General features: G+C 30.1%; 1 protein-coding gene across 1 annotated transcript in view; it reads left to right on the top strand.

The window, feature by feature from the left end:
* Positions 1-20,847, top strand: part of LOC132950478 (uncharacterized) — a 153,642-nt gene that overhangs the window by 61,010 nt on the left and 71,785 nt on the right. The window lies entirely within an intron of this gene.

Raw genomic sequence — 20,847 nt, 5'->3', positions numbered from 1 at the left:
TTTTTTTTCTTAATATTTGTTCCTAATCAGTGAATCTTCATTTCATGTTCACTTAAAATATCGCGTCATTCGTTAAATTCATAAAATATTTACATTAATTCAATATCACAAGACGCGTTGTTCGTAACACTCAATTTACCTTCCCAGGAATAAAATTGCAAACACGAACAACATCCAAACAAATGATTATACATATGAGGGTTTTTTTGTTCACGCGGATTATATATAAAATTTTATGAACGGTTATTATGTATGATAGGGTCGTTTTCACCTACTCGAAACGAGCTATAATGTGATCCTCGAAAATTGGGTACTTTTGATCCAATACATAGCAATATTATGTTGTATATGCATCCCTTAGTGCCGATATTTCGCAAATATTACATTCTTCCTGAAGTACATAGTCGTCCCCATAGTCGTTCGTTCGTTGTATTACGTATATTATTATTGTTACACAACGGTGAGATGCTTGTGAGACCGTATACGTAATTAACCATTGTTGACGAGTGCTTTAGTGAATTAAAAACTAAAAGACCATTCCTAGAAAATGTTTAATGTTCAGATAAAATAAGTTATTGTCTAAGTTTCGCGTTGTTTAATTCACTAACAACTTAATGGCCGCGTTATAAATGAAATGAACAATATTTTGCATGCGCTTTTTCCATGCGCTAATTAATACAATAACACAAGCGACTTATCCATTAAGTTAAAACACACGTTCTATGACACACCGTGTGCGTTATTATTACATTATGTGTTTGTGTACGGAGAACATAATACGTTGAATGTATTTTGTTTTTATAAAACAAATGACGCCTACAAAGTATTAAGCTGTACAATAAATTACATATTAAAAACGGAAGAATAATAATTAAACAAAGTGTGTTTCAATATTAGATTCTGAGCGAAGCGATGAATGTATTGATTCTACAATGATGTGTTTTTTTTTTTATTTTTTGTTTTTTATTTTATTTTATTTTTTATTTTTGTGTCTGTCATCACCTTTTAGGACAGTAAAAGTGCTTGGATTTTCTTCAATAGTAACTTTTCTGATAGGAAAGTGAATTTACTTTGGGGGGTCAAAAGTAAAAATTTCCCAGTAGTTTTCACAAGCGACGCGAAAAACAAAAGAAAAATTAAGGAAAAACGGGAATTTTTACGCAAAATCTGTTTTCGAGAAAATCGATTTTGGTTTTTGGTGTAACTCTAAAACAAATGACCGTAGGGACATGACATTTTGACTGAATGTTTATATTAGCATTTTCTATACACCATAAAATTTACAAAATATTTTGACTCTTTTTGAGCTGTTTACGGCCATTGTCAGTTTTCAATTTTTTTATTTTTTTTTTCTATAAATATCAATAAAATTTTATCTGTTGATTGAAAAAGCTTGAAAATTTAATAGAAGGCTCCTAGGTTATTGTTTAAAAGTCAGATGAAAAAAATTAAAAATCCTTAGTCACAGTTTTTAATTATAAGCATTTAAAGTTCAAATTTTGACAAAATACGGAAAAATCACGAAAAATAGCAAATTATATTGAGTTGAGAATTCATAAAAATTTTTCTTTTTAAATCTAAGATTTGAAAATGTAATATAAGATTACTCATAAGTTTGTCTACCTTTATCAAAAAAAAAATGTCTAGAAGAAACTTAAATTAAATTTTTATGAGCGTCTGAAATTTATATTTTTACAACATTTGATATTTACTCGATTTCTCATGTAACAATTTTCTTATTTTATTATAATTAAAAAACGAATGACTGTAGATACTTGAAAATTTCACTGAATGTTCATATTAGCATTTACTATACACCATAAAATGTTGAAAATATTTTGACTTTTTTTGAGCTGTTTACGGACATTGTTAGTTTTCAATTTTTTTAGTTTTTTTTTCTATAAATATCAATAAATTTTTATTTGTTGGGTAAAAAAGCGTGAAAATTTAATATAAGGCTCCTGATATATCGTTCTAATAGCAGTTGAAAAATATTAAAAATACATAGGCACAATTTTTTTTTATAAGCATTTAAAGTTCAAATTTTGACAACATTTATCAAATTTATAATTTATTAATTATTTTGTGGTTAAAAATGTACAAAATGTTTAACTTTTATGGCTAAAGATTGAAAATTTAAAACAAGGCTCCGAGTAAATAGGTTGTATATAAATTACTTTATTCACAATAATATCATCAAATATACTTGGTAAAATCATAGGCTGACTGACCGTTTTCGCTCAGAATCGTTTTTCTTATACAATGATATTATATCATTGAATTCAAATTTAACACCATCCATTACAGTGACCCACTTGTAACCTACTGTACAGCAGAGCGACATCCACTTATCCACCTTTTTGATTTTCCTATTATTATATCGTTTTTAGATAAAATAAATAACATTTTTAATTAATAGTTCTAGTGATAATAGTTTTTAAAAAATACTCATAATATGTAAATACTATATTAATTAATTTTCATTTTTTTTTCACAGGTAAGAATAATTATGTCCATGAAGATGGATTTTGAAGAAAAGTTATTTCAAACAAAGTGCAAGTAATAATTAGAAACTTTTATACTGGTATAATAATAATATATTATATTATATTTATATGATATATAAATTAAAATTTTGTAAAATATCAAAAACACAAATTATATGATTTTTGAACGTAAAATAGGTACCAACTATTTAAGAGAACTTCTAATTATTTTTGCATCGAAAATATATACTTTATATTTCAAACATAGATATCAATGTCGTTTTTGTAAAAAGACTTATTCTTTAAAACTTCATTGAATTGCAAGCCAATATTTATTTTTATGTATATTTAGTTGTGTAATTGAATCTACATTTTGTTAAACATGATTATCAAATCAATAACTTTTGCATATGAGTGTCAAAAGTTTAGAATAATTAAGTACCTACATAATTTTATGACATTTATCATTTATTAGATGAAATAATATATATACCTTGTAAATTCTACAAGGTCAATTATTTTATAAAAACGTTCGATTCTTTAATAAAGAAAAAATAATAATCTTATAGTACAAACATAAACACGATTGTACTGTCTAAAATTGATGAAAGTTAAATTAATGATATTTGGATGACATCCGGTGAATTACTATTATTATATTATATATAGATAAATACCATTCAACGATTGTATCGAATTCGCGTTGTAATTGCCTAAAGTTAATTTTTTTTTATTATTATTATAATATAGTAAATGAACAAAAAAATTAGCCCATTAACTTTAGTTTTAAGATATTCATCTGCATTCAATATTATACCTGAATATCCTGTGAAACATTTATATGATGAACCGCGATGTTTCAACTAGGTATTTTGCGTACGATATAGTTTGGTAGGTAATATCATAATAATAATAATAATAATAATAATATATTCAAGTGTTTTTCTTTTAAAAGACATATCGCGTGTGTTACGGATTCGGCAAACTTTAAATCTCCTTATATACGTATAATAAGACTCGCGAGTGTATAATAGAAGAAAACGCTCTGTAAAACTGTCCTTCGAAACTTCAGTGGATTATTTTAAGTCACCTCATAGGACGCGCATAGACAGGAAGGGACGGTGGCGATACTATACAATATAAACTATACACTCTGCATGCAGTTGTGCGCGGTTCGAAGGACTTTTTATATTTCGTTTTTCACATATTTATACATATAATATATATATACGCACTGTACACGTCTCCGTCGTCGTGTTATGGGTAGGTTAGGTACCTCTACCTGTACAGTGTATAGTAAGTCGTAGTCTAACGCCGCCGCCCGGGAATCCCTTCGATCGCGACGCCACCACCGCCGCCATCGTTAGCGGAAACCGTGTGGAATTTTGCATATAGAGATTACCGCTGCAGTTCGCCCGGCGACAATACGCCACGACTAGAAGAAAAAGTTTCCACACACACACACACACACACACACACATGAGACAAGCTGGTGCACATGGTCAAACGTGTTTATAACCACGTATTATAATATTATTATTATTATTATGATTCTTATTATTATTATTATTATTATTATTCTATATTATTATTGTAATGTCGTACTATACCCTCAACACACTGTATATGCGCGGTGCATCCTCCGCACGATATGAATATGTATATTATTATGTGGTAGGTATTGAACTTTTAAAATCCGTCTGTTAACATAATAACATCTAATATTTACATAATATTATCAACGCGCCGTAGACACACCTACCCATATATATATATATAATACGCTATATATGCACTGTATATGTTAATATATTATTTAACTGCGTATTATTGCGCACAACACGCGTTTAATGGTATATAATGTCTGCCCGCGAAATTATTAACATCCCGGTTGACGTACGAATATAACATAATAATAATATATGCACTGTCGTATTCGAATAAATACGATTTCGTAGCTCCTATATATTATTATCATATCATTTACAACGTTATTTCGAATTTAACGAGGTTGAAAATTGGCAATGACTTTATTTTATATTCAGAAGAACGTTAAATTCTATTTAGATCATAAAAATCCAATAAAACGTTTGTCATTGAAAATGGGGATTATTTACACCGTTACAAAAACGTGCCCGGTTTCGCTAACTACAAGCGCCTAAACAGTTGAGTTATTTTTTTAAATTTCCACGAATGTATAAAGTCGGTTTAATTAAATCGAATTAAATTACAGAAAATTACGGTCATTATTGGTATTCGATCATGTGTAATGCAAATTGCAAGCGTCGAAATGTTTAATGTAATTATGCCCATTAGTTATTTTTTTTCGTTCGACAGCGTAATGATTTTATATTTAATATATAATTTTCAACAACATTTATACGAGTTTGCATAGTATTATATTCTATAAAGTACGATAAAATATTTTTTACGAATTTCGTATTGAAATCTCAATTACTATGAGTAGGTAAAAATGCAGTTTGTACACAATGATATTAATATTATTTACATTTTCTGGTACCCATGTACATATTTATATAGTTCAACAAATACAACGTGTAGTAAATATATACTGTACAATGCTATATAGGAAAAATTATTTGTACACATCATGTATACGGAAAAACGGTTACATAATTAAAATACAAAGTCATGTAGCCATTGTACTTTGTACATAACTGAAAAATGAGTATTCAAGGAAATTATCCAAATTAAAATCTAAGGAATTATCTTTTTTCAATTTTAAAAATGCTTTTATATATTGAAAATATCATTTGTCTAATTCAAATGCTATATCAATAGAAAAATATTCATTTCAAAAATCAACATTACCGTTGTACCGTGTTATCGAAACTTTTAGAGAATAAATTCGGATATTGATTTAAATAATATATTTTATCAGATACTAAATCAAAGACATTTTGAATCACTACAGTTGTTAATATATACTTTTTAAATTGTTATTAGTTATGACTACACGTTGAATAACGTAATACTCATGCAGTTATTTCTTTGTTTTTATTTGAAGTAATTAAACATCTTTGCGTTCAAACAATAATTTAATACTGTCTTTCATAATTTGTACAAACATAATAAATGGGGGGAAAATATTGGTGTTTTAAAAAGTTTAAAATTATCTTTCGGAAAACGTGAACAGTGGAACGTACGACGGCGCTCAATATATGCAATTTTACTACACAATTGTGTAGGTGGTAATTTTTTTTAGTATCCAACATGATTAAAAAATGTCGTAAACAGTACCATGGTCATAACAATTCTAATTTGTTCGAAATTCACTAAGAAATATTAGCGTTTCAAGAAAAGAAATATTAGTTGTTCAAAAACATTGATTTCTTAATAAATACAAATTTCCAGTATAATAAATATCTTGATGAATATTTTAAAAATCAAAAAAGACAAATAAATATATGTAGGTACTTACGTTTAATTATAAACTATAATTACTATTATGTAAAAATTATATGGAAACTAGTGGCAATGGCCGTTGCTTACTCTCAATAACTTTGTGCGATTGATTTCAGCCACTGCGTGCGCCGAGCCACAATTATAATTACATAGTTTATACTTAATTTTTAAATGTAATGTTTACAGAAACATTATCGTACATAATATGATATAATAAATATTTAAAATGACTTATTTAGTAACGGTTGGAGAATTTTGGGCTGTTTTCACTAGGCAAAATAATATTCTTTATATTTTAAAAATATAGAGGTTTTACATTTATTCATTACACCGTTTAAGAAATATATGATAGTTAACAATACACAATATTTTAGGTATTTGAATTTGGTATACTATTACTTGATGAAATAAATTTGTATTAGAATATGATATTATTAATCTTATTGGCATTACAATTTTATACTTAACATTCTCCTACCTTATGTGTAGATTTGAATAGTGGCCATCACGAAATGGCTGGAATACTAGCGTTATATTATATTAAAAATTGTGTAATTTTAACAATTTGTTTCAAGGTATTTATTTATTAATCAATAAGCAAATCTGAGTTTTTAAAATTATTTTTAAATCAAAACTTTTTTTTCAATACCTGTATAATACATTCCTAAATAATTTAAGATGTGAGCTCCAACGTTATTTTTACCGAGAAAAAAATAAACGTAAAATTACATAAATATTGATATTGTACAAGAAATAATATTATGTAATATGCCTCATGTGATCCATAAAAGTGATATTTTATTTTACTATCAATGAATTTAACAGTCATTGTTCTTAAAACTTTTTTCCTCTCTCGAAATTGCCAGTATTTCCACCAGGTCGGACGGGTACATTCCACTTTTATGGACGTGCGACCAATGGCCCGTAACGACCGTACCCCTGTCGAAATACCCCATCCAAGAACAAATATAATCCTGGAGTAAAACGTCTCCTGTGGGCCTAGTACCACTATAGTGCACCTTGAGAGTGTGAAACATTTTCGACAACGGCAAAAGGTCAGTCGATTCATACAATGAAGAAATTTCTTGACGTCAGAATCTCGATCAACGCGAGAATAAAGTCAAAAGGATAGAAAAACACTCAGAACCTAACTTTATTGAAAAGCGTTATAAGGTTTTTGTTATATATTTTTTTTTTATTTGATAAGATTATATTCATCGAAAAATCGACAGAGATTATAGATAGGGAGTTCCACGTTGACTTTTAATTAATTTCGTCTGTTCCGAAGCACATTCATTGTAGTGGACGATAAGATATTAGTCTTTTACAAAATGACGAGTTTTAAAATATAATTCAACGTTTTAAGGAGGTTCAGTATTATAAACACACAAAAATGTCTTTATATTCAATAACATTACTATGACTATATTTTGAGAATATAATATTAGATATATATACACTATCTTACGCTTCTTGTATTGTTTAGACTTTAGTTTGAAACCAACCAGAAATACTTAATATTCGACTTTTCAATTCAATGATTAATCAGTACAATAAACACGTTCATGGTAAAGATATTGGTTTAATACAACTGTTAAAATGTGATATTATACTCAATTTGGACTATTAACAATTAATAAATACATTTGTTGTTTTTTTTTTATGATTGAACAATTTTGTTATTTATTTATATGAACAAAGTGATGCGTAAATATTTGTATGCTTGACACTCTTAGTATTTATTCTAAGTTTAGTTGCATAGTACAACAATATTTTTTATTTTGTTTTCTTCAAATTATGGTTTAAACATAACAACTGCTCTGAACATATACAAAACAAAAAACGAACTACTGTTCTCTATACAGAGACAATATATTATTAGAATAATATATTAGATTTGTATAACACATTTTCACATAAATACAAACAAACGATATTATTCTCCATTACACAATAAGATATTTTGGCTGGGAAAAACTGCATGCAAACGTACAATGCATACAATTTTACGTGACACCAGTGTCGCATTGTTTTTAACTGCTATAACCAGCCGTAATCAGTTTTATATAATTCAAAACGTTTTCTGTAATAATTTGTTTAACATACACCTAAATAACTATTAATATTACTCTCGACGACAATAAACTGCGGACTTAGACTATTGGTCTGTTTACTGATATCTCAACAAACTTCCTGATCCGTCCATATACCATTGCTCGCGTCCGACCACCATAAATTATGTGCAAGCCATAATATGTCGTGACGTAATGTATAAATGTGATAATGTAATTTATTCAACTTCAAATGCATTTGAACAATCGAATGTTTGAGTGTAATACTAAAACGTGTAGATTGACGGATAAAAAAAAAAAAAATGTCAAACCTTGCAATGTGGATAGTCTCAAAACGACCTATGTATTTTTTAGGGTTTGTTAGACGCATACATACATGATACTTATGTGATTGTGTGTACGTATGATGTGTTATGATAACGATGCGATGACATAGTTTTCGGTTCATTTTGTTTTCTGACTGAATGCCGCGTATACAATTTACACGGATCATGGTAGTCTGCAGTCGTACAATCGCCACCTATATTATCGTTCTCTGGTAGAATATTCAATAAAATACACCCCGAGCGATGACCAATTTGTTTTTATTATATCACCTCACCTAACCTAATCTCGACTACACATCAACTCCCTCTTTGATCGAAACGTTGCTCGTGTATAAATTATCATGTATCTACGTGATCTCAAGGTTTATGACTAGCACACTTTCGAGTCATCGTCGTGTGACCCATTTCTCGTCCCAGAAGTCAGTCTTCGGAATAGAGTTTTTTGGTTCGACAAAGACTCTTGTGGAAACGGGAATACCGGATGGATGGATGCAATTCAATTTGTGCTAATAAAAACGGCACTCAGTGACTTTTGAATGATTAATTTGGCTGCTTTTCCTCAAGGTTTTCCGACACGTTCCAATAATCATGACCTAAAAAAATGTTATTAACGTTAAATGTGAGTAAGCCACTTATGCGAATTATAATATACATTATTACAGATTTTTGCATATAGATAAATATATTATGTATAATATAATTACTATGTTTAATAGATTTATCTCATTCAACGAGTCGTATAAATATTTAAGTGATTATTTTTTAATTCCAATGCATAAAATCGATGTACATTATATAAGTACTTGAAATATTTAAAAAACAAATATTTTTATCATATTATTATTATGCTTGTCGAGTTAATAATAGTATTTTTATTTTACATCAAGTAGGTAGGTACTTGCTAATATATTTTCAACCATACAACAATGTAACAGGCAAACGATTTTAATTTATATACCTTTTGAGTATGTATTGCTTTGATATTAAATTTAAGCCTATGTTATTTCTAATTTAACAAAAAGTGTATACTTTTTTAAATAATATATATTTTAGATTCTGAGTAGAACGATGAATGTACTGATTTTACAATGATCTGTGTTTTTTTTTTTTTTAATTTTTTTTGTTGTGTCATCATGGTTTGGGCTGTAAAACTGCTTCGATTTTCTTCAACAGTATGTTGATCGGTGGAAAAGTGAATGTAGTTGATGCATTTAAGAGGTCAAATTTTAAAATTCTCAACAGGTTTCAAAATTTACGAGAAAAAACAACATAAAAATTAAGGAAAAACGGGAATTTTTACGCAAAATCGGTATTTTACAAAATCGATTTTGTTTTTTGGTGTAATTCTAAAACCAATGAACATATGCATGAAATTTTCACTGGTCGTTTAAACTTGCTTTTTCTATACACGATAAAATTTTCAAAATATTTTGATTTGTTTTGAACTGTTTAGAAACATTTTCTGTTTCCAATTTATTGTATTTATTGTATATTTTTATTATCTTTTTTTCTATGAATGTCAATAAAACTTTATTTGTTAGTTAAAAAAGCTTGAAAATTTAATACAAGACTTCTACTATATTGTTACAATGATATTTAAAAAGTATTAAAAATCCTTTATCACAGTTTTTATTTTTAAGCATTTAAAGTTCAAATGTTGATAAAATAAGAAAAAATTATGAAAATAAGCAAATTATTTTGAGTTAAGAATTCATAAAAATTTTTTTAGATTCTAAGATTCCTCATAAGTTTGTCTACCTTTATTAAAAGAAAAAATGTTTACAAGCAAATCTAATTAAATTGTTATGAGCGTTTGGAATTCATATTTGTACAATATTGGATATGCACTCGATTTCTCATACAACGGTTTTGTTATTTTATTGATATTCAAAAACGAATAGCTGTAGATACATGAGAATTTTACTGAATGTTTATATTAGCATTTTATGTACACCATAAAATTTTAAAAATATTTTGACTCAATTTGGGCTGTTTACGGACATTGTCAGTTTTCAATTTTTTTAGTTTTTTTTTCCATAAATATCAATAAAATTTTATTTGTTGGGCAAAAACTAAGAAAACGTGAAAATTTAATGCAAGGCTCCTGATATATTGTTACAATAGCAGTTGAAAAATATTAAAAATACATAGGCACAATTTTTTTTTTATAAGCATTTAAAATTGAATTTTGACAACATTTATCAAATTTAAAATTTAATAATTATTTTGTAGTTAAAAATGTTCAAATTTTATAGTTAAGGTCTTAAAATTTAAAACAAGGTTCCACGTAAATAGGTAAATATATAAATTACTTTATTCACAATAATATCATCAAATATAATTAGTAAATAGTAAATAGGCTGTCTGACTGTTGTCGCTCAGAATCGTTTTTCTTATGCGATGATATTATATCATTGAATTCATATTTAACACCATCCAATACAGTGACCCACTTGTAACCTACTGTACAGCAGAGCGACATCCACTTACCCACCTTTTTTATTTTTTTTTTTAACAAAATGTAAAATTCATACATTGTACATAATATACAAAATATAATAACATGTATACAACATATATTTGGTTTAATGTCATGAATTTGGAGTGTTGAATCTTTTATACAAAAACATAACTTATATTTTGTTCAAAATTACCAACATTTAAATCTGGTATACACAGTTAAGTTGATTCTTAAAATTACTTACCTCCTGTATTATACAGTTTTGTTTTATAGTAAAGTTTTTAATATGTAATATAAACTCTTAATGCATTTTAAACGGTATTATATTATATATGACAAAGAACATTGCTAAATAAGTTAGTAAACAAAATATAATGCTCTGGTAGGTATTATTATTTCTATACGGCGAAAATTCGATTAAACATAATATTATAGATCTACAATTTAATAATATTTACCTTTGGTAGATACATTGTTTTTATAACCATTTACATTTACTGTAGAATGTAGATATTCACTGAATGAGATTATCATGTTTGAAATTCGAACCACGTAATTTGTCTTTGTTGTAATTTTTAATTATTGTACCTGCAGGAAAATATTGAACAAAATTATCCAGCAAACAATTAAAAGCAGGGCACTCAAATCTTGAAATTTTATTTTATTTTTGAAACACTGCTGTAAGCATTTGTTAATTTAAATATTTAAAATAACCTAAAAACACTGAAATAGTTACTCACACATGCAAGTGAACCAAAATTGCGTCTCTCAAACTCCGCGTTAGTTATATTTTCTTTATTTCCCTTTGATCAATTAAAAATAAAATATTTATTCTTACTTTAATTAAAAACTTGAAACTCAAAAGTTTTAGAATATAATTCAAAAATGTAAATATATTCCTTTTAAACATTTTAATAGAATTGAAATTCATTTATTCTTCAAATAAGCAAAGCAAATGTACGTCTACTCACGTACATTATCTAAATTTTGAAAAATATTTGCAATTAAATGAGATGATAATTATTGCGTATTAAGTTCATTTTATACATTCTTGAGCGTGTTTAAAACAATTTATAATACGCATAGATTTAAACTTTTTTAATTAGAGCGATTATGCGCGCGCTTTTGCTTTGATACCGTTCATTTGCATCAGTGTCGACGCATATATAGTGTTGTACATATAGTGTCATTACAGTTTTCGACCAAAAGAATAGTAAACACTTTCAATCAACCATGCAAATCAGTAAAAGTGCAAAATAAAAATTAATTTATTCCATCAAAGACAGTCGGAGGACACTTTTTGAGTGCCGAGCAGCAGAGTGACTAAATCATATTACTATGGTATATTATCTATTATGCGAACACGGCGCGTGGTGTCCAGTCGCATTTGAAAACGAAAAACTTACTGAAACTAAAACGTTTCGAAAGCCGTCTGGTGCCCATTACAATGATTTAATAATATAGCTCGTTGTGGGGTTGTACCGACCCCGTACAAGTCTATAATATGCACACGACGAAAGTGTGGCGCGTTGCGACGGGCCAAATCGGAGACGCACTGCGAACACACGCGAGCTCGATGACGGTAACCGAGGTTAGTGGTTGCGGTTAAACGTCGCCCTCCCCCCTCTCCCCCGGCCGCAAATGGGTTATATACAGCCACGGACGTATATAGGAACTTGCGCGACGAACCTATATTAAAGCGGAGGTGAGGAGAATACCTATGCGTGCGTTGGCATCGTGCGTTGGCGTCATGCGTGGGCGGGGGGGGGGGGGGGCGTTCAAAGTCGTTTATTTGCCATTATAGGCATTTTCACGGTCTATGAAACGGCCGACTCGTATATAATATCGTTATAACACACATAAATACACCCACCGAGACCCGCCCCGTCCGTCCCGACATAGTAATAATAATAATAATAATAATAATATCATACGTTATTCAGCCCGCACCCTGCAGTCCCGCGTAATCTCGTCGGGTGTAGTTTACATAGGTTTTATTTCATTGTTACACGTTGCAGTATGTGTGCGCGCGCACAGGTTTCTACGTGTAAAAAAAAAACATTAGGTACTCCGCCCGTTTTACACGGTTCAACAACGATCGGCACGAGGAATTATCGCGTGCTCCGGTTATTGGTATCGGCTATTTGTATGGAAAAAATAAACCACACACACACACACACACACACACACACACACACACACAATATGTACGGTATATTGGCTTGCTGAAGACGAGACGGAGGTCCGAGGGACCGTATTATTGTTGTGTACACGGCGAAATTTGGCGGTCGACCAAGTCGAAGAGGCCGCCATGCGTGACGCTGAAACACGACGCGTGTAGTCCGTCCGCCCCCCGTCAGGCGATGTCCTCGGCGGGGGGGGGGGTGCACGTGACGGGGATGGCGGCGGACCGAGAGTTACGCTACTGCGGTGACCGGGTGGAATCATCCGGTAAGGTGGTTGGTGGTGGGGGGGGAGGATTCGAAATTCGAAGTTTCAGCGTCTAATGACGTGTGTATTATATAAGGTCAGAAACGCGTAACCCCTCGCCACTCGGCCGGAGTTTATAGTCAATATTATTATATTATATACTATCGGCACGACCGACGACGACGGCCGTTTGTGTGTGCGCGATTCGGTGACATGGTGCGACCGCAGAACTTTGTGAAATTAATACAGAAAAACCGTTCGATTTGTAGTCGATACACTATAATTGTCGACGCGCGAAACGATAATGCACAACGACGCAGCATCGGCAGCTGTAATTAAATAAAATAACAATAATGTTATAAAATAATTCAGAGAGAAGGTAATTTCAAATAAAATATAATACTGATAAAAAAAAATCTGTTTTGTAACACTTATTATCAGATTTTGCAATTCGCATTGATCATATTTTCTTTATAAAACTAATTAGTGCGATCACGCTGAAATTGATGCACGTGCTCCTCCTAACCAAGGTATTACGTTCAAAATTAATTCACACTTTGTCTTTTTTTTCACTTTTCATTTCATAGTATTTTAATAAATGTTGTAATGGAAATAATATAAAAATGAACAACTATAGTCTTAGAGTCATCTCTTGCCTAATAATGTCTGATATTATAATATTCAGTCCAAACCGTTGTTGTTACAAAATGTTATTATTCTTTTTTTTTTTCCATTTTCTACTTATTCTTTTGGTTATTTTAATAAGTTTTTCCTTTTCCTTTCGGCACCGGTCTCACGGATATAATTTTTTTTGGCAACCGCAATAAAAACAGGATGGAACGGCGTTGGGGGATTTATGGTTGGTTGATTGAGTTTGACGACAGAATGTACTCAAGAATTGCGCGCTTTATTACGCTATACGTTTTGTTCATCTGTCTTGTTGTTATTAAATTGGGTGGTTTTAAAGGCTACAGTCTGCGAGAATGCAATGGGACGCGGAAAAATGAACGTATACACGCGAACCGCTCTCGCACCACCACCCTCCCCTCGAAGACTCGCGAATTACGTTCCTTGGTAACATTTTCCAGGAAAACATTTCGCCCGGTCCCACTCAACTGAATATCATAACTGTCGTTCACATTTCTCACGTTATGTTGACATTTTTATTGGTTTTAACGTTCCCGTAGTATCGTCTGTGTTTTGTATCAAAACGATTTTATAGAAAAAGATGAACCTGTTTTTTTTATGGTATTTAAATACACAGAACCGTGTGGAACACGTGTTATATGTTATATTAATAAAAAAAAAAGTCGGTTTTATTTTACTGGATTAAAATACGTGGTATTTTTTTTAATTACATTTGTTTACTGTGCCAAGGATTAAAGAGTAAATAATTAGTTTTCAAATTTAACTTTGTGTATAACACTATTATAAAATAACAGTAAACCTACAAGGTAAGAGTTCGGATGTAAAATTAAAATGATACATTTCTGCTATTGGTGCACATAGTTTTTGTATGTGAATTAAAATATACGATATCGTGATTAATTAATCATTAGCTTAGTCGAGGTGATAATGTTAATCGGATGAAAATACAAAGCTCGTCTTATCAGTGAAATAATATTAATGGCTTAAATTTTGGCCAACGTCAACGCATTGATATTTTAATTTTCCATGAGGATAACCACGATCGTTTGAGCTTAACTAATTCATTTTGCATTTATTATAAGTAAAAATAATAACATTATCAACGAAACAAAAAAAAAACGTTTCATACTGTAAACCGTGAATCCGAAAAATGACGATAATTTTGTCGCGTATATTATGATTATATTATATTATATAACGGAAATACTGTACCACATGAAATTTTTACACTATCATAATATTATATTACACCACGGAACACAGTGTGCGATATAATAATATGCTATGGGGATTTAAAGTCTAGGTCGGCCATATTCCAAAAAAAATTAAAAAGGGACTAATATTTTGACCCCCTATAACCCAAATAAAACAATACACTAAGTTTTTTATCTGGTTTTTACTATTCAACGGAATAATAAATTAGAAAATTATACTATACTCTTATTAGATTTTGACCTTCGCATTACTTCAAAACATATTTTTTTAAAACACATTTTTGTTCAAACATTTTTTTTTTGTGTTTTGTGATGTTTGTGTTATATTTTGTTATCCAAACTACCACAATTATTTTGAATAGAAAATAACCATTCAGCACCGTTAAAAAAAGCACTGATTCTATCTCATTTGAATCTTTTAAAATCCAAAAATTATTGATTTTCTAAAAAACCATCACGTTTATGAAAATCCAAAAAAAAATATGTAATAACTAATACATATTATCATCATCTGAATTGTAGGTAGTTTATTGTACATAATATGGTAAATTTAATTTTTCAGTGACCGTTAATTGCACACCAGAATACTAGAAATTTCGTTACAATTTCGTTTTGTATTAAAACGCAGCATACATAAATAATCTAATGGAACTCTACTCCTACGTGTACACAAACAGGAGTAAATGTTATGCTTGATGTGAAAATGTGAAATTATACATTTTTAGCTTACTTGCTTTAACGGTGTTATTAAAAAATAAAAACTTTTAAAACGAAGTATGAATTATATATTTTTAATCTTATAAACTACTTATTTTCCACGTTAATTTAATTTTGGAAATATACTACAAGGCACAAGCTATACACTATACCTATTATTATATGTAAGTGGACCATTTCCAAATTCTAAAAAAAAAAAAAATGCCATTATGAAAATATTATTTGTGTTCGTATATAATAGCTAGGCTAGTCAAATGACACATAAACTATCTAACTTTTAAAAGTTCATTAAAATATGACTTATCGTAAAAATGTATAAATTATTTATGATTTCAAAATTAATCATTTTAAAAATAATAATGCGTATATGACGTAAGTATAAAACGTTATTTTAACTATATTAAAATAAACATTTTTCTTAACTTTTTTATCATCTTATGAACTTGACGTTTTTATACTCAAACCTTAAAAATATATTACTGTTCTAAGAATTTCAAAAACTTCACGACACCAAGCGGAGAATGGTTTACATAAAACGGGTTAGTTGTAAAATTTACTAATTTGTTTTTAATTTTCTATGGTTTTTTTATTTAAATTTTCTCTAGAATTAATTTTCAATACGATTTCAAATGAAATGTATAGAGTACACTTTAAATCTAAATAAACAAATAACGGAGAAACTTTGTATTAAATCCGCTGAATAGTACGATTCTAGTGTGCCTACGTAAATTATCAATGAGTAGGTCATTGTAATGGATAACTCATTTGTAATTAAATAATAAACCATTTACCTATTATTTTTCTGAAATGGTATATCTGCCTCTATTTCCAATGATATTTTATAATTTATTTTTTATTTTGTATCCGAATTTATTTAATTTATTACATCGCATGTATTCTATAACAATAATTATAAGACATATATCATAAAATAATTTTAAGTTATAAGTAATACTGACATGGTGTAAATAGGATAGTGGTATAAATAGTTTGAAATGTATAGTATAAATATGTTGAAAATGTAATTGTTGTGTAAACATAAAAATAATATACGTAAATCTAAAAAGTTTAAATTCTCATAAAATATATTTAATTACTATTTTTCGTTTAATTATCATCGTTAATTTTATCGAAAATTGAACTTAAAACGTTTATAAAAAATATTGTTGGTCATATACGAGAAACCTTTTCTTAAATGTATATGATTTTTGAACAAAAATATTTTTTTTATCAACATTGATGAATAAAAACCTAAAATTGTATACATTTTAAATGCCTATAAATAATCAATATCCAAAATTAGACTAAATAATTTTAAATTTGTATGTAGAATTTTGTATTACATTTTAAAGTTTTTTAAAAAGAAAACAATTAGTTTTATCGACACGTCATGAAAAAAATTTAAAGTATGAAATTTTAAATATCCATGAATGACTGAATAATAGTCTTAATAGTTTTTAATTTATTTGATGTCTAGAAAAGGGTTATATAAATACTCGGTGACAACCCCAAGTACCTACGGACTATAGTCATTTCTTTTTGAAACATTATAAAAAATAAAATCGATTTTTCCCGAAAATTGGTGTTTTGTAAATATTCCTGTTATTCCAAAGGTATTTTTTTAGTACTACTTCTAAAGGTGACGCAACAAAAAAATAAGAAAGGAAAAAAGACACATTATTGTAAAACCAATGCATTCGTTCTCCGCTTAGAATCTGAAACTACAAAATGTACAAATACAATAATGTCTTAAAGTTTATTATTTATTTGCAGTCTTACGTTTGAGTGAATTATGTTTGTTTTTTTCTTATATTAGTAATAGTTATTACGACGATGCCTTGATGCTACAAATTGTTGATCGTATGTAGGTATGTGAATATAATGTTGAAATACTTAATTATATAATACGGAAACCGAAATCATTATAATTTATTAAGAGTTATCCACATATCATTGTTATATAGATAATAAAAATGTTTTTATCCGAAATGCATGTAATTTGTGATTGGACATTCGATGAAACATATTTTTAACTTCTTTACATATATAGGAGGTACCTATATATTATATTCTCTGTACAATGCTTATCATGTTATAACTATTAGAGGTAGGTATATTACAATACGGAATCATATGGAAATTACATGTACATATGTGGCGTACACTAGGATTTAGAAAACAGATGGATTTTGATACATCAATGAAACTACAACGTTCAGATAACTGTGTTATTGAATTCATAATATCAATACCATTTATTTGGATAATTGTATTGTCTTAATTGTCAAATTTTTATCTATAATTCATAAAAAAATACGTTGTTTTTACTCTACTATGCATACACCAATCACCATCAAAGCAATATAATAAACCCCTTTGTCATCGATGCTTCTACACCTCACCACTTCCACCACTCATCTCGCCATAGTACATCAACAGGTGTGACCGATGTTGTCTGCAAGACCGTATAGTCATTTATAATAACCACCGTTTAGGGTGCAGTTTCAATACCGTTTGCGCGTAGTTCTCGTATGTTGAAAGGAACCTGTAAAGAATGGTGTCGATGACATTATTAAATTATTTTCAACACGAAAAGTCTATTTCGATTAGGAAGTGGTAATTTAAACGGAGTTTCGGTGAAGACGCGGGCGCCGGTCAGGCTAGGTTGCAGTCGATTGCCGACGTTAAATAATTAAGGTGACTTCTCCCGATGGCTGTTGGTGGTGGCGTCAACCACGTCACCGGTGACGGAGTGATCATTGGCCGCAGTGCTGCGTGTAGGTGAACCGGGGGGGGGGGATATCCGATTATAATTCTGATGGAATCAAAATAGGTCCATCGGCAAGAGAGGACGCTCATCAATCCATCAGAGTAGCTGGTGCAAGCCACGCCGTCGCTACTGCCGGAGAGTATCAAGGCCGCTTCCTTCCGCCAGCGGCGACGTCGGCAGCCAATCATCAATCTTATTCGCGTTCGGCTCCGACTTCGGCGGCGGCGATGGCGCATTTATACCCGTCAGCGAAGTTTTCCACCCTCTTGCCGCCACCCACACCTACCCAACCGCCGCTGTCGATGACGTCGTCGCCGTCGCCGTTGCCGTCATCGTCTTCGTCACGCCACCATATCCGTTGACGGCGGTCGAAAGCACAGCGGAGGAATAAACGGGTGGTGGTAGCTCTCCGACGCGGACGGTGGCGACGGCCCAAAGTTAAAATATCGGAAATATCAATCGTCCGGTCGTACGATTTTGTTTTTGCCAACACATGCACGCACGCACGCACGTCGATCACTGCCGAAATACCATGTGTGTGTGTATATATATATGTTTGTACATTATAATAGTATTGCACGTGCACAGGCGGTTATTGCGCCGTATTTAATCAATCCACGAGAAGCTGATAACTTTTAGATACGACGCCCACGCGCGAGAGTGCATATGTGTCCTTGACGGGAAAGGTGGGTGGCGGGTGTGTCAGGTCCGGTATGGTGTGCGGGTCATATTTCAAAACGAACGCCGTTAACCAGGTCTCCGTATACTGCCGCCGCGTTCCCTTAAAATTAGCAACGGTCAGGAGGAGCGGGGCGGGGAAAAAAAGGATCGACGATTAACATCGGGTCGTAACTGCCCACCCCAGCCCTGTCGCCCGCGCTCTTGACGTCGTTTTCTCTGCCAAAATTATTACACCTCGGGAAATCGTTTTCGTTTAAACGGAAATCGACTACAATTTATGCGGCTAACGGTTCGGCATTACAATTTTAAATCAATTCCCAGGGAAAATTTATAAATAAAAATGTATTATACTACAATCATATTGAACAATACAAGTTTTAAATGCGTAGTGAAATTAATTATAATTGTTATTAAAATAAAAAGAATTAAAATGGTTTCATGTAATAAATAAAATTATAAATAAATGTATTTAAAAAGAAATTGTCTGCAACAAACTATATAAGTTACCTATTATCTATACATACAATACAAATTCGATCAATTATAAAATTAGATACATCTTATTAATATGAAATCTATTTTATTGAAGACAACAGAACCAAATATTAAACATTACATAATATTAAGATAATTGTTGCGTTTTATACTTAACGACATTACAATACACCACTTATTTTGTACTGTTCACTGAAATTGTTGGCTATTAAATGTTTAATTTCAAATTAATTTCATAATTTTTAAGTTCAAGAATAGGGAATAGGGATATCTGCAAGAAAACTAAAAACTTTTAAACCAGAATATTATTTTTAAAATACGTAGGAGAACCGTATTATTTATGCAGGGAAATGAAAATCATCTTAGAGCAGAGGGAAGAAACAATTTTGAACTTGTAATATTCACAAACATATTATTTTAAAGCAATGATGAATGTAAGCTTATAAATGGCTTTGATAAAATTTTAATAAGCCATTTCTCATGAATACAAAAGAGTTATTCAGCATGTTCAATGGTAATCCTATTGTTTATACTTTATAGTTTAGAGTATAGAAACTAAATTAAAAAACTTTGTTGTATAAAATAGTAACACAATAGAATCATTAGGATATAAAAGTAGCCAATGAAAATATTTAAGGAGCAGATTGAAAATTATATAAAATGAAATAATGCAGAAGGTAGAAACACTTTCATATCTACAAGTCGAAAAACCATAAAAGTTGAACCTAAAAAGTTGAATAATGACTGAAAGAGATAGACATTCGCAACATACTGAGATTATGAACCTTATATATTTTGGTATATATATTAATTAAATAGTCAATAATCCTAATACATCATGCGTTGTACAAACATTTAAACTAATTGTTTTCAATACCTAAACGACTAATGACATTCTCTTATATTTACTATGATTTCAAAAAATATCTAGTTTAATCCGTCAATTAAATCTAATATACATTTTCAATAAATTAATACACCAGCTATATAAGCTTATGGGTTAAGGTTACCCATTAGAAATAAAAACACGATTGTTGAGACTGAGTTCAAATTAAAACTACTAGGTACCTGCCTACGTGCAATTTCAAAAACAAACAAGTCGTTATACAACTATCCCAGCT

This window comes from Metopolophium dirhodum, chromosome 8, assembly GCF_019925205.1.
Source record: "Metopolophium dirhodum isolate CAU chromosome 8, ASM1992520v1, whole genome shotgun sequence".
In the NCBI taxonomy this organism is placed as follows: Eukaryota; Metazoa; Arthropoda; class Insecta; order Hemiptera; family Aphididae; genus Metopolophium; species Metopolophium dirhodum.
This window is presented reverse-complemented; position numbering and strand designations above follow the sequence as displayed.